The following is a 13,641-nucleotide window of genomic DNA, read 5'->3' as shown; positions in this document are numbered from 1 at the left end:
ACAGGGCGAATCCCTTGAACCAAGTGTCAGTTTGGAAGCTTCCTGGGCAATTGACACTTTGCAAAATGACTGTGCCACTTGGCCAATCTCGCCCAGCACAGGTAGCCTTCATTGGAGTTGACTTTCAGCGCAGGTACAAGGAGGAGCAGTTGACATTCAGCGCAGTTTCTCAGTGGAGCAGTTGACATGATCCAAAAATAGCCTGTTTTTGAGTGTTTTCAGGTGGAGAACTGATGGGAAGTGCTGTGGTTTGCTGACCTTGTTCTTCTAGGGGTAAGAACAACATGTTTAGGGACTGAGGATCCCTGTAATTATTGACATTTCATGCTCCATGCTGTGAGGCACAAAAATGTCTATAACAGTTGCCCCCTAAAGTATGAGGCCGTTTATCGGGTGAAATGCTTTATCTAGAGGGTCCGAAGTTCATTCCAGTGCTGAGGAGGCGCCCTGTAATACAATACAATACAATACATTATTTTTCGTTCTGCTTTCATGATCTAGCTGAGGCGGGCATTCCCATGCTCAGCTTTATAAATACATTTTGGTACATAGAACAGACGATCGTCTGATGGTAGACTGATAATTCTCTGCTGAAATTATCATCCTTTGAGTAGGATGATCATCTGCTGCAATGATGTACATGACAGATGCTTTTATATTTCCTGAATATGCATCGCAGCCCGGATGGATGAAACTAGATCCGGGGTCCTCAAACTCGTTCGATCTTCACTCTAAGTACAAGTCGATCCATGTGAGAATTTCGCTGAAGTCGAACATGGAAAGATATCGCTTGATTACCGGTCAATGATGAAAACCGTTAACAAGCGCGAGAGGAATCACCGATAATGATAATGACCCTCAAGGTACTGCAGTACAATTCACGTGGCGTGAATAAAGGACTTGGCGTCGAACGCCACGCAAAATCTTCTGGTCGAAGGTCATTGATGTATACCTGTCGCCGGAAGTGAGAAACTTGCCATTGAGGCATGCAAGCTTCAAAGTACTAATGGGGTTGTTCCTAGATCAACTTCTTGGATAATGAGCTGAAGTCGACAAGAAGCGATCCGTCAAAGGAGGGCCTTAATGAATCCCACATCAATGACACGGAATGGAGCTAATGATTTTAGTGGAGGTGAAAACAAACTGTGACATATGATTCAGGGTGGCGATCATGAATGGATGAAGGATAATGTATGGCAGTGGATGGGACACGGTTGACACTTTCAGAATGACCTCTCTTGAACATATAACGACACTGATGCGATGGATCGGCAGCATTACCCCAAAATGTGGATGGTTTGGCGAAGACCATGGTGATGAGACCGGTGAATGAAACAACCCAACCCGATGTGGTACGGAGGAAAAGTGTCATGTTCAAGAGCGACTTGCTACCATTAAACTTTGATGTTCTCCCAATTTTTCCCCAGTCATTTCTGACCAGTACCTCTTTATTTTTGTCAAGCTTGAGGAGGATAACATATGCTTGTTCTATAACCTGCCCTTCGGGCAAGCCCATCGCTATGATTTAACGAGCTTAGCGATAGGGAAACTCGTTCTCGTCTAAAGACAAGTTTGTCGCTATTTAATGAATTTAACGAGTCTAACGACAAGGATAACTCGGTCCTTTTCATTTTTAGAGAGTCTGAAAAGGTACATAAAGTCAACTCCAAAATTCCTTTTTCGTCATCTAATCCCTTAAGTCCGAAAAAGTATAAAACAATACAGAAGGGATGAATTTTCGATTGCTTTTAACGAGCCGAACAAAACAAGCGCTCGATCTTTTTGTGCAATAATCCCTTAGGTCCAAAAAGATTAAAATCTAGAGGAGGGATAGCTCTTCCGGTCGCTTTAACGAGCTGGAAGGCCAGAACTCGGCAAACTTTTCATATTTTACGAGTCAGTGAAAAGAGCTCAAAGAAGACTCATCTTTTGAGGAACGAGTGATTAACAGGGCAGCAGCAGATTCCAGGTACAAGTTGGAATATTCCAATCACGGCAGTGTCACAAGGATGGCTAAGTGAAATCACTCTTCGCAGATGTTCCTCAAAATGGGTAAACACACAAATGGAAGTGAATGATCGGCCAAATGACGGTGGAGGTGACGGTGCACAAACACGACCAAGGCTTTTATGGCTGATGAATTTACAATCTCAGAAGGGTATTTACCGGTTCATTTTTTCTGAATGAGCTTGAACTCTAAAGGAAAGCCTGCTCATAAACTTATGTTTATTTTTTAACGAGCATGAACTATGCGCTAAAACTGCTCGGATCTTGCGTTTATTTTTTGACGAGCATGAACTATGTGCTAAAACTGCTCGATATACCAGTCATAATAAGAACGCCTCCTGTGAGATAGCTATTTTTTAAGGAGCTTTATCTCACGAAGCTATGCTCCAATTTTGGCAATTTTTTACCTTTGCCCCACAGGCTTTCTTCATGCAAGGTCGGAAACGGCTAATCCTACGAGTTTAAAGGGTTAGACCTACAGGTTTAAAGGGAGGACCTAAAAATTTAAAAAATAAATAGTCGTCCCTTGCTTAGATTCCAAAAGTTTGCATGCCCCCAGACATAGGATAGAATTTCGAGGCTGCCCCTCCTCTCCCCTACCTCTGCTTTTCTTTGGGTGTTCACAGCTACTTGTCATCTTGCCAATCTAATGTTAACGATACTAGTCTTCTCGTTATTTTAAGGGGTCTTATGCGGTACTCAGACTTCCCGTCGGCCCAACTTTTAACGAACAGCTATTTGTGACAAGAGAAGAACACTACTCAAAGACAAAACATTGGTATTATTGAGGGAGGCTTGCTTCTTTCTTATTATCCGAAGAGGGTTCTATTTGCTGCCGCAAATCAATCTCTTTCTTCGGCGATGTCTAACATTAGGTTACTAAAGATGGTGGCCACCTGCTGTAACAATAGAATCTCTTTCTTTGGAGGCTGCCCCTACTTATCCTTCAAAACACATGTTTTAATGGGTGAGGCTTGTCTTCAAAGATGGTTACTACTTGCTATAGCAAATGGTCCTCATCCTCGGTATCCTGATTATCTAGAGAAGGGGAGCGAGAAGCTAATTTTCTCACTCACATAACTTTGACAAAAGAATATTATTCCAGAACAAGCCCTCTTCCATCCACGGACGGGGTATGGACTAGTCATATTCTTCTGCGGAAATTCTACCTTATACCCAGGGTTTCTTCTGCCCGAAGCAGACCAGGGTGCATGCCCCTTGGGTTCCAGTCTTTCTTTCCGAATCACTCGCATTCATCGGGAAGGAGGACCGGGGGTGGAGGCGAATCTTGAGTGAACAGACCATTTAGGAATGGTATTTGACTATTTGCGATGCGAGATCCCGGAAACGAAAGTTGGTCTACGAGCTTGACCACTCTTCCTTCGTGTGGAAAACACATTACTCTAAAGAGTGAGGAGACTATCGCTCCCATGCAATAAATATAGTCACGTCCAAGGAGTAGGTTATAATCCAAGGGTCCCTGGACGACCAACACGTTCATATTAACGGTCTTCCCTTTCAATGTAACAGGTACATTGGGGAGGATTCCTAATGGTCGACTGGTTCCTTTATCAAAACCTGAGAGATTTCTTAACTCAGGTAAAAGCGCTGGGGAACCCAGTGCTTTCCAAGCAACAGAGGAAAGGATACTCACAGACGCCCCCTCATCAATGATAGTACCAGCCATAATCATTCTATAGATCTGGACAATGATTCTGAATGGTATACTGGCTGGTAGCCGGGGTCTGCCTAGTTGATTCCAATCAAAGGATACAACTAGGTTGCTTGGTGGTGGGACCGAATATATGGCCGGGTATGACCCTGATGATGTTCCTTCCTACGATAAAGGAATGGGCGCATTGCCCTGACGCTCATCAGAGTCGGTGCTAATGAAAAGAACCTGGATGGTGTCGTCCTTATTCTCTTCAGTGAGGGTGTCGCATGAAGATGACTCTTTGGCGACGGTGTCATTTGAAGATGGGTCTTCAATGACAGAGTCATTGGACGATGAAACTTCTAAAGGAAGAACCGGGTCAACTGTCGTTTCGACCTTTAGACTCTCATCTGGTCTGGATTCAGTAGGTTCATTCTCAATGACCGACACTTCAGCTGACCACTTGGGTGGGTCAACTGGATTTTCAACTATCAAGGGATTAGGCACGAGTTTTTGGTATCCAGGAGGAAGTCATAACGGTGAAACCGGACGATCTTCCAAAACTCTCTTTGCCTCATCTAAGAATGGACATTTGTGGATGGCATGCTCACCTTCACACAATACACAGGGTGATCTTGGTCTCCCTCTTCGTCCTTCACTCTTGCTAGTTGACGGACTGCAATCAACATGACTATCAGAGGTTGATGCTACCGGATTGTGCAACCTCGGGGACCAGTCCCTTAGTATCCGAGGAATACAAGGACAATCACGATGGAAGCGGGTCCCTTTGCAAATGACACATGGCGATTTAGGCCCGGTCGGTGCGGTGTGTGGGTTTTTGTCAGCTTTCTTCTGCTTGCCCCCAGTCGCCTTCGCCATAGGCTCCTTCTGCTTCTTTTCTTTCTTCTTCTTTTCCTTCTTCTCCTTGGGAGGCTGACTTTTGCCAGCTCTACCTCGCGAAGATGAAGGATCAGAGGAAGTATCGTAAGAAGTGGAAGGTTGGTGGGTAGTTCTAGATTGTTCTGACTGTTGATTCGACTGCTCAGGATTAGTGGCGATCTGGACTACATTAGTTGAAAAGAGCCATACAGGTAGGCCAATTGTCAATCCTGGAAGTGACAATGTTGCCATATGAGGCGCACCAACACCTCCCCAAGAGGAGAAGGGATTTGGACTTCCGCCAAGGTTGCCTCCTTGGTTGGTGGGCTCCATACTTTTCAACTGAAAGATCAACGTGGGAATAATAGGTGATTTTGTTCCGCTTAAAATAAATTTTATTAACGACGCTTTTAGACACAAACTTGCTTTTTCATGTTTTAAGAGTCGAGAAAAAGCTAAAGATGACTCTAGTCGACTTCGATGTATTAACGAGCCCGAAGTGACAAATGCTCGGTTGGACTTTTTCAGTTATAGAGTTTGAAAAAGGCCAAAAGAAACTGCTCTGGAGATCTAGGCAGAGGGTGTGCCAAACCTTTCGCGAAACCACAGAATACGTTTTACGGTACGGGTGGTCGATCTTCGTGAATGTTGTGTTCACTGCATCGCGATCAGTAGGGCGGCCGACACGGCTTCCTAAGGATAAAGGATAAATGCCTATAGGGGTCTCCCAATATACGCGACGGTACGCGGGAGCACAAGTCCGTATTAGTGCCACCGACTCTCAGGAGGAATCACCCACCTTCGTAGAGATCGACAGTCACTATGTTTAACGACGCCGGAACACGTCTCTACCTAAACCTCTAGATGTTTGCGTTATGTTACAAAGCGTTGTTATGTAAATTGGGTTTATTTTAATGTTGATCTTGCTTAGCAGTTTGCCTTTAAGGATCACCACGAGATGTATATATACAACTTCCTAAATGCAATCTAAGATGAGAAACAAAACTTTTCAGTCTTTCAACTTTGAAAACCTTAATCTACTGAGGGAAAAGAAAGACACAACTTTTCGCACAGATTATAGAACACACACTAAATGCACTTTTTCCTAAATCACATGCAAACTGTCAATAATGCACATGCACAATGCAGATATTTCTTTTCTTTTTCCTTAATGTTGATGTAAGACAAAAAGGAAACTGTTGTATAACTTTGAATCTAATTTCAAGCGAAAGTAAACAAGCTTGTCCAAAATCAAAAGACACCTTAAGATCGACTTGTTTAGACACTGGAAATGTATAGATTCAAACCACAAAATGAAAAACAAACAAACTCAAACAGCCATGAACAGTAATAAAACTGGCTCTTAAGATCACAAAGACACTTTTACAGTTCAGGATCTAAGAGGCCACAGCTATACTGGTTTGCTTTTCACAATGGGAAACTGTAACTGAAACAAGAAATACTGAAAGAACAATCACAGTTTCATCACACAACTGAGGCGGAATAATGTCAAGGAAAGTTGGTTTACAGCAAGTACAAATGACAAGCAATCAACAACAAAATAACAGTGAAAACAGGGCCAAGACTCAGTGGGAAACCTCAGGAAGACATAGCCTAACTGGTTCAGCGCAGGCTCTGGTCTGTCAAACTAACTCTCAGCGTAGTTCCCGAAGGGAGTACCTGCGCTGAAATGCAGACTGCCTTTGGACAGCCTGCACTGAGACACGAGAGTTGCGTTTACAAGGGTTTCCGGGTCATAAAAAGCTCAAAAATTCACTGTTTTTGCTGAAATAAAAAGCTATAGGTCAAGTACAAGCTAAGGGATGATCAAGAGGATGAAAAGCTATCACAAAGAGCACAAGAGTCTTTTGTAGATCATCTCTTCAAATCATGAATCTGCTCGGAAAATGAGCAAGAGTAGCAGCCCCTCTACTTCGCTTTTGATATAGTCAAAAGCTTTTCGATTTGGTACTCTTTTCTTCAGGAAATGAATAGCAAAGATACTACAAACACCAACAAGATACTAGGCTCCCCAGCGGAGTCGCCAGTTTGTTGTGGGGAAAAGTATCCGACTCGGAATGACCCTATCCCGACTCTAAGGGTGATAGTTCCTTAGCAACAACTGAAAGTAAAACTTTGATATTTTCCTTTATGAAAGTACAGAGAAGGAAGAAAAGATTGACCAACTGATATCCTTCGCTTTTGTCGATCTTGTCTTCTCTCTTCGTCCCTTGCTCCCAGCTCCTTGTTCCCTTGCCGGCCCAGCTACACAAAGATCCTGCACAAACAAGAGATGGAAACTACAAGAAACATGTACTCATAACTGATGCATGGATTAGAGTGAATCAGATATACAAGTAAACACAATACATCAATGCAATACAAGTATATAGGAGAACATTCAAAGCTTTATTGATAGAAGTAAAAGGTTCTGAGAAGGTTACAACCATCAATGGCTCCAATCCAGCAGCACCTCCCCAGCAGCAAGAAATCTCCTCTTCACCTCTATAAAAGCAATCACCCAATAGCTCTAACTGTAAACCAACAGCACTTCCTTGCTTTGCACAAAATTCCAGCCTCCTTAGACCTCATAGAAGAGCTCTATATATAGGAGATTTGGAGAAAGGATGAGTCAGCTTGAGGCTGGCATAAAGCTGACTAGTGTCCTCTCCCACTTTAGTTAAACTTCAGTTCTTGAGTCCACTTGGAGATCCTTGCTTACACATGGAGATCAAGTACCTCTTACTCATCACAGGGCGAATCCCTTGAACCAAGTGTCAGTTTGGAAGCTTCCTGGGCAATTGACACTTTGCAGAATGACTGTGCCACTTGGCCAATCTCGCCCAGCGCAGGTAGCCTTCATTGGAGTTGACTTTCAGCGCAGGTACAAGGAGGAGCAGTTGACATTCAGCGCAGTTGCTCAGTGGAGCAGTTGACATGATCCAAAAATAGCCTGTTTTTGAGTGTTTTCAGGTGGAGAACTGATGGGAAGTGCTGTGGTTTGCTGACCTTGTTCTTCTAGGGGTAAGAACAACATGTTTAGGGACTGAGGATCCCTGTAATTATTGACATTTCATGCTCCATGCTGTGAGGCACAAAAATGTCTATAACACCCGCCCTTTCATCCTAGTCTTTCTCTTCCTCCCTCCCCCCCCCCCTCTTTTTTCTTCTTCTTTGCTGTCGTTGGTGCTTATCCTTCTTGTTTTCAGGCTTTTTCAGGCTCTTCTCCTTCTTTTCTGACGCTCTTCCTATTTACTTCTTCCTGATAGTTTTTTATGATTATGATCGTAACTATTATATAAATATGATTGTAAATATTATTATTATTATTATTATTATTATTATTATTATTTATTAATTTATTTATTTTTATTTTTATTTTTATTTATTTATTTATTTTATTTTAATTTTATTTTTTATTTTTTATTATTATTATTATTATTATTATTATTATTTTTTTTTTTTTTTTTTTTTATTTTCTTAAAAGACTTTTATGTTTTCTCATCATTATTTTCTCCTTTCATTTAATTATTTATTTATTTTTAGAGTGTTAATTTTTTCATTTCTTATTATAAGGTCCTTTGTGACTAATTTTCCATGTGAATTCTAATTAGCTTGTAATTTTAATAATACTTCTAAATAAACACCCATTTCAATTTTTTATATATTTTATATTACTTCATATATTTATATCTATGCATTCTTATATTAGAAGGTCCTTTATATAACTAATTTTCCATTTAAATTCTAATCAACTTATACTTTTTAACTAATTTTCTAACTAACCTAGCATCCTTTTGACTTTACTTTATTTTATTCAGATATTATAAGTCCTTTATGTAACTAATTTTCCATTTAATTATTAATTAACTTATAATACTTTTTTACTTTATATATTTGTATTTAGGCACTTAATTTATTCATATATTATAAGGTCCTTTATTTAACTAAATTTCCTTTTAAATACTATTTAACTTATAATTTTTAATATTATATATTTTTTGAACTAATTACCCATTAAAAAGATTTTATATATTTTTATATATATTTTTAAGGGATTGGTCCTACATATTACTAATTAAATTAACAAAATAATTTTGACCCCTGGTCCTAGAGTCAAACTAGCCGTTGGTCAAGTTAGCCGTTGGAGGCTCTGCTCAGACTATTTAACTTGCTAAGTTGGATCTGTTTCTTCAACTTGTCCTGACGATGAACCACACTAGTTGGTTCGAAACGCGTCGACAAATGTCTCTCTTTATGTGATTTACGCCGAAGTCCTACTTATAAATCCATGTGCAGTTGAAAAACTTATGCCTTGAAATGCAGAGTTTGAAACAGGACAGGACAGCTCGACCAGAAGTGCGTGAAGAGGTGTGGTGCGTAAAATGCAAGGGTCAGGGTCACAATAAAGACCACTACCCGGTGTTTGCAAATTACCTTGCGGGAGGAGGACCGATTCCGTTAAGGTCAGAGGTGCAAGAACGACCTAGTACGGCACTTTCTTTGTTGTACATGATTTTTCAAATAGGTGGAAAGCATGCAACGGACAACTTCCATTTGTTATAGAAGTACACGCAGAATTTACAACAGTTGTTCTTTAATTTCTATAGGTCAGTGGGACACGATGAGTGCACTTGTAGAAGCTATGAGATGATGATGGATAGAACTTCGACCTACAGAGTTTAGGCAAAAATGAGATGTTGGATTGTGTTATATATTTCCACGACTAGCCCACGTAGTTAACCGAGGGGTTAGAAGGGGGGCAGAGCCCCGCATTTGTTGTGTCGATTGCGTAGCAGGGGGGGTCACAGGGGGTTTGAGGGGTGCAGATAACCCCACTATATGGGGTCCGGGGCAACATCCCAAAAAATTTTGTTTTTGGACCCTATATTAGGTTGGGTAGACCTACCTATGGTTTTGTGCATGATTTTCGCACATGGTTTTGGCCACGTTGGTTTTCGGTCCATGGTTTTGGGCATGATGCTTTTCGGTCCATGGTATTTGATGCTTTGGCATGTATAAATATGTATTGTAACATTGAAAGGAATATAATGAAAAATCAAGCGAGTAGTCCCAGTTTTGGGATCCAGGGGAAATCTTTGTGTATATGTGTTTTATGTGTTATGCTATCGCATTGTTTATTTTCTGTGTTTTAGAATTCGTATGCAGGTAATTTCTGTATGGGGTTAAATCCTAAATTTGGTATCAAAGCTGTTTTGGCTTCAAGGGGATGCCTTTGTTGCTGAGGGATTTTTCTTGGGCCTGTGGTAGACCCTATTTAGTGGGACATCTGCGAGATCAAATCTGGTGGTGAAAGAAGATGGTGAGCAATGGAAAGATAAAGATTGAGAAATTTAATGGTCAGAGTTTTGAGTTGTGGAAACTCAAGATGGAGGATCTATTGGTGGATAAAGAGTAGTGGATTGTGGTAGATTCAGGTACTAAACCAACGGGAGTGTCCGATGAAGAATGGAAGAAGTTAGATCGGAAGGCAAAGAGCATAATATGATTGTGTGTCTCAGATTCAGTATTTCTAAATGTATCAGGGGAAGCTACGACTAAGGCCTTGTGGGACAAGTTAGGGACTTTGTACCAATCTAAGTTCTAGTGAATAAACTGTTCCTATGGAAAAAGTTGTATAACCTGAGGATGAAAGATGGAGACTTGGTGACAGAGCATCTGAACACATTTTAATTGTGGTAAGTCAGTGATTATCTGTTGATATTAAAATTTTAGATGAAGATAAGTGAATCATTTTGTTGTGTTCTCTATGAAATTCGTGGGATAGTCTAGTTATTGCAATAGGTAGCAATACAATTGCCTTGCAGTTTGATGAAATAGTCTCATCCTTGCTGATGGAGGAGATGAGATGGAAAAATATGGACAGCCAAAATGGTGATGCCTTGTCTGTACGAGGACAGTCCCAGAACAAAAAAAAAAATAAGTCATCGAGTGGGAGATCTAAATCTAGAGGGAGATCTAAATCTCCACGAAAACATGTAAAGGTGGTGTGTTGGAAATGTAGAAAGGAAGAGCACTACAAAAGGGATGTAAATATAAAGCTCCCGATAAAGGAAAGGGATATGATGATGCTCCTTCTGTAGAGGCAAAAACCACCTCAGATGAAGGTGGGGATGTGTATTTGGCTTATTCAAGTACACATGTAGATCATGAGGCATGGTTTATTGACTTAGATGCATCCTTTCACTTCACTCCCCATAGAGAGTGGTTCTGCGAGTATGAGAAATATGATGGTGGTGATGTCTTCTTGGGGGATGACAGGAAGGCTAGAATCGTTGGTCGCGGAAAAGTAAAGTTGAAGTTGCAAGGTGGAAGGGTTAGAACACTTCTGGGTGTTCTGCATATTCCTGCATTAGACAGAAATCTATTTTCTGTAAGCAAGCTAGATGATCCAAGTGTAAAAACAGTGTTCGAGAAGGATACCTGCAAGATGGTGTAGGGGGTACTGGTATTGATGCGGGGAGTTCAAATTGGAACTCTGTAAAATCTCCAAGGTAGCACTGTTGTTGATGGGTGCAATAGTTCCGTGGTTCCTGAAAGTGGAGAAAAAAATCTAGTGGTATCTGGAGAGAAGACCATGCTGTGGCATCAAAGGCTTGGACATATTGAAGAGAAGGTCCTTTGAATACATCGTGGTAAAGGTATGGTAGAAGGTATGAGTAATAGCTCTCTGGATTTTTATTTCTGTGAAAATTGTGTATATGGGAAGCAAAATCAGGTGAGTTTCCCCTTTGTTGGTAAGAGGGCGAAACAAATATTAGAGCTTGTGCATAGTGATGTGTTTAGACCTATGAAGGTTCCATCACTGGGTAAGTCTGTGTACTATGTATCATTTATAGATGACTTCTCAAGGAATATATGGATATATTTCCTTAAGAAGAAATCTGAAGTCTTTGACAAGTTTAAATAATTTAAGGCTCCGGTGGAAAACCAGACAGAGAAGAAGATAAAGGTGCTAAGGACAGATAACGGCGGTATAGCACAGCATAAGACTACTCCATATACACCTCACCAAAATGGAGTTGCTGAAAGAATGAACATAATGTTGATGGAAAGAGCAAGAAGCATGCTCAATGGTGCCGGGTTAGGATAGGAATTATGGGCAGAGGCAGTGGAGACAACATGTTACCTGATCAAAATATCACCTTCATCAGCGTTGGAGGATAAGACTCCACAAGAGGTATGGACTGGTAAGAAACCCTCTCTTTCACATATGAGGGTATTTGGATGTGATCCATATGTACATGTTCCAAAGGAGAAATGAACCAAGTTGGATAGTAAATCTAAAAAGTGCATCTTTACTGGGTATAAAGATGGTTTAAAGGGTTATAAGCTTTGGAACCCGGTAACAAGGAAGGTTGTGTACAACTGAGATGTGGTGTTTAGAGAGGTGAAAGATGTTATTAAACATGAAGTCCAAACAGAGGAACCTGAGAAGATAGAGTTTGAGCTAAAGGAGGAAGAATCAGACTATACAGCATAGGAGGAATCAGAAGATGAAGAGCCACAAACTCGGGGTGTGAGGAGATCAGTTCGATAAAGAAGGCAGTTAGAAAGGTATAGTCCATTTGCTTTCTATTCAAATTTTGCTTTATATATTACCGATGATCATCCCAAAACTGTGAAGGAAGAAATAGATTCAGAGGATGGAAAACTCTGGAAAGAGGCCATGGTTGATGAAATGACATCTTTGCACAAAAATGAGGCTTGGGATTTGCTGGAGTTGCCGGTTGGAAGGAAACCCATTGGCAACAAATGGGTGTTCAAGAAGAAGACAAATGCAGAAGGAAAGGTGGATAAATACAAAGCTCAGTTGGTAGCAAAAGGTTATTCCCACGTGTCGAGAATTGATTTTGGTGATATTTTTTCCCCTGTTGCCAAGGTAACTTCTATTAGATTACTTTTATATGTTGCTGCTACTTTTGATTTTTAGGTAGAACAGATGGATGTAAAGACAACATTTATTCATGGGGATCTGGAAGAGGAGATCTACATGAAGCAACCTGAAGGCTTTGCGGTGAAGGGTAAGAAAGAACTAGTATGCAAGTTAAAGAAGTCTCTATATGGGTTAAAACAGTCACCAAGGATGTGGTATCAGAAATTTGATACTTTTATATGGGGACTTGGCTTCACCAGAAGAAAAGTAGATCACTATGTGTATTTTAAATTAATTGGCGACCATGTTATTTATTTGGTCTTCTATGTGGATGATATGTTGCTGGCTAGAAATGACAAAGAAATTATCTAGGATTTGAAGACCCATTTGTCCTCCAAATTCGACATGAAAGATCTTGGTGCTGCAAACTATATTTTGGGCATGGAAATTAAAAGATATCGGACAAAGAGGAAGCTCTGGTTAAACTAGAGGAAGTATGTCGAGACAATACTGCAGAGGTTTAATATGCAAGATAGTAAACCGGTGAAGGTTCCTATTCCTGTAGGTGTAAAGTTATTTGCTGAACAGTGTCCGAAGACACAAGAAGAGGAAGAGGACATGTCCCTTGTTCCATATGCAAGTGCAGTCAGTATCCTGATGTATGTGATGGTTTGCACTAGACCAGACATTTAACATGCAGTGGGAGTATTGAGCAGGTTTATGTCAAAACCAGTGAAGGAGCACTGGACAACAGTGATGTAGGTTTTCAGGTATTTGTGTGGCACTAGTGATTATGGCTTGTGCTACCAAGGAAGACCAAGATTGGACAAAGTGTTGGATATTCGTGCCTTTGTTGATGCAGACTAGGCTGGAGATCTGGATCAAAGAAGATCTACAAGTGGGTATGTGTTTAACCTATTTGGAGGTGCAGTCAGTTGGATGAGTAAGAAGTAATCTGTAGTGGCACTATCAACTATAGAGGCAGAATACATGGCAGCCACTCATGCAAGCAAGGAAGCAGTTTGGTTGCAGAGATTGTGTTCAAGTATGGGGTTGGTACAAGAAGCTATAAGGATAGACTGTAATAGCCAAAGTGAAATTTTCTTGGCAAAGGACCCTACATATCATTCAAATACAAAGCACATTGATGTTTAGTATCACTTTGTGAGGGATATGATAGAAGATAAAAAGGTGTTACTGGTAA

This window comes from Pinus tabuliformis, chromosome 8, assembly GCF_031772625.1.
Source record: "Pinus tabuliformis cultivar Carrire ecotype Pingquan chromosome 8, CPIR1, whole genome shotgun sequence".
NCBI classification, from domain to species: Eukaryota; Viridiplantae; Streptophyta; class Pinopsida; order Pinales; family Pinaceae; genus Pinus; species Pinus tabuliformis.
The sequence above is the reverse complement of the archived record's forward strand: the minus strand, read 5'-3'. Positions refer to the sequence as shown.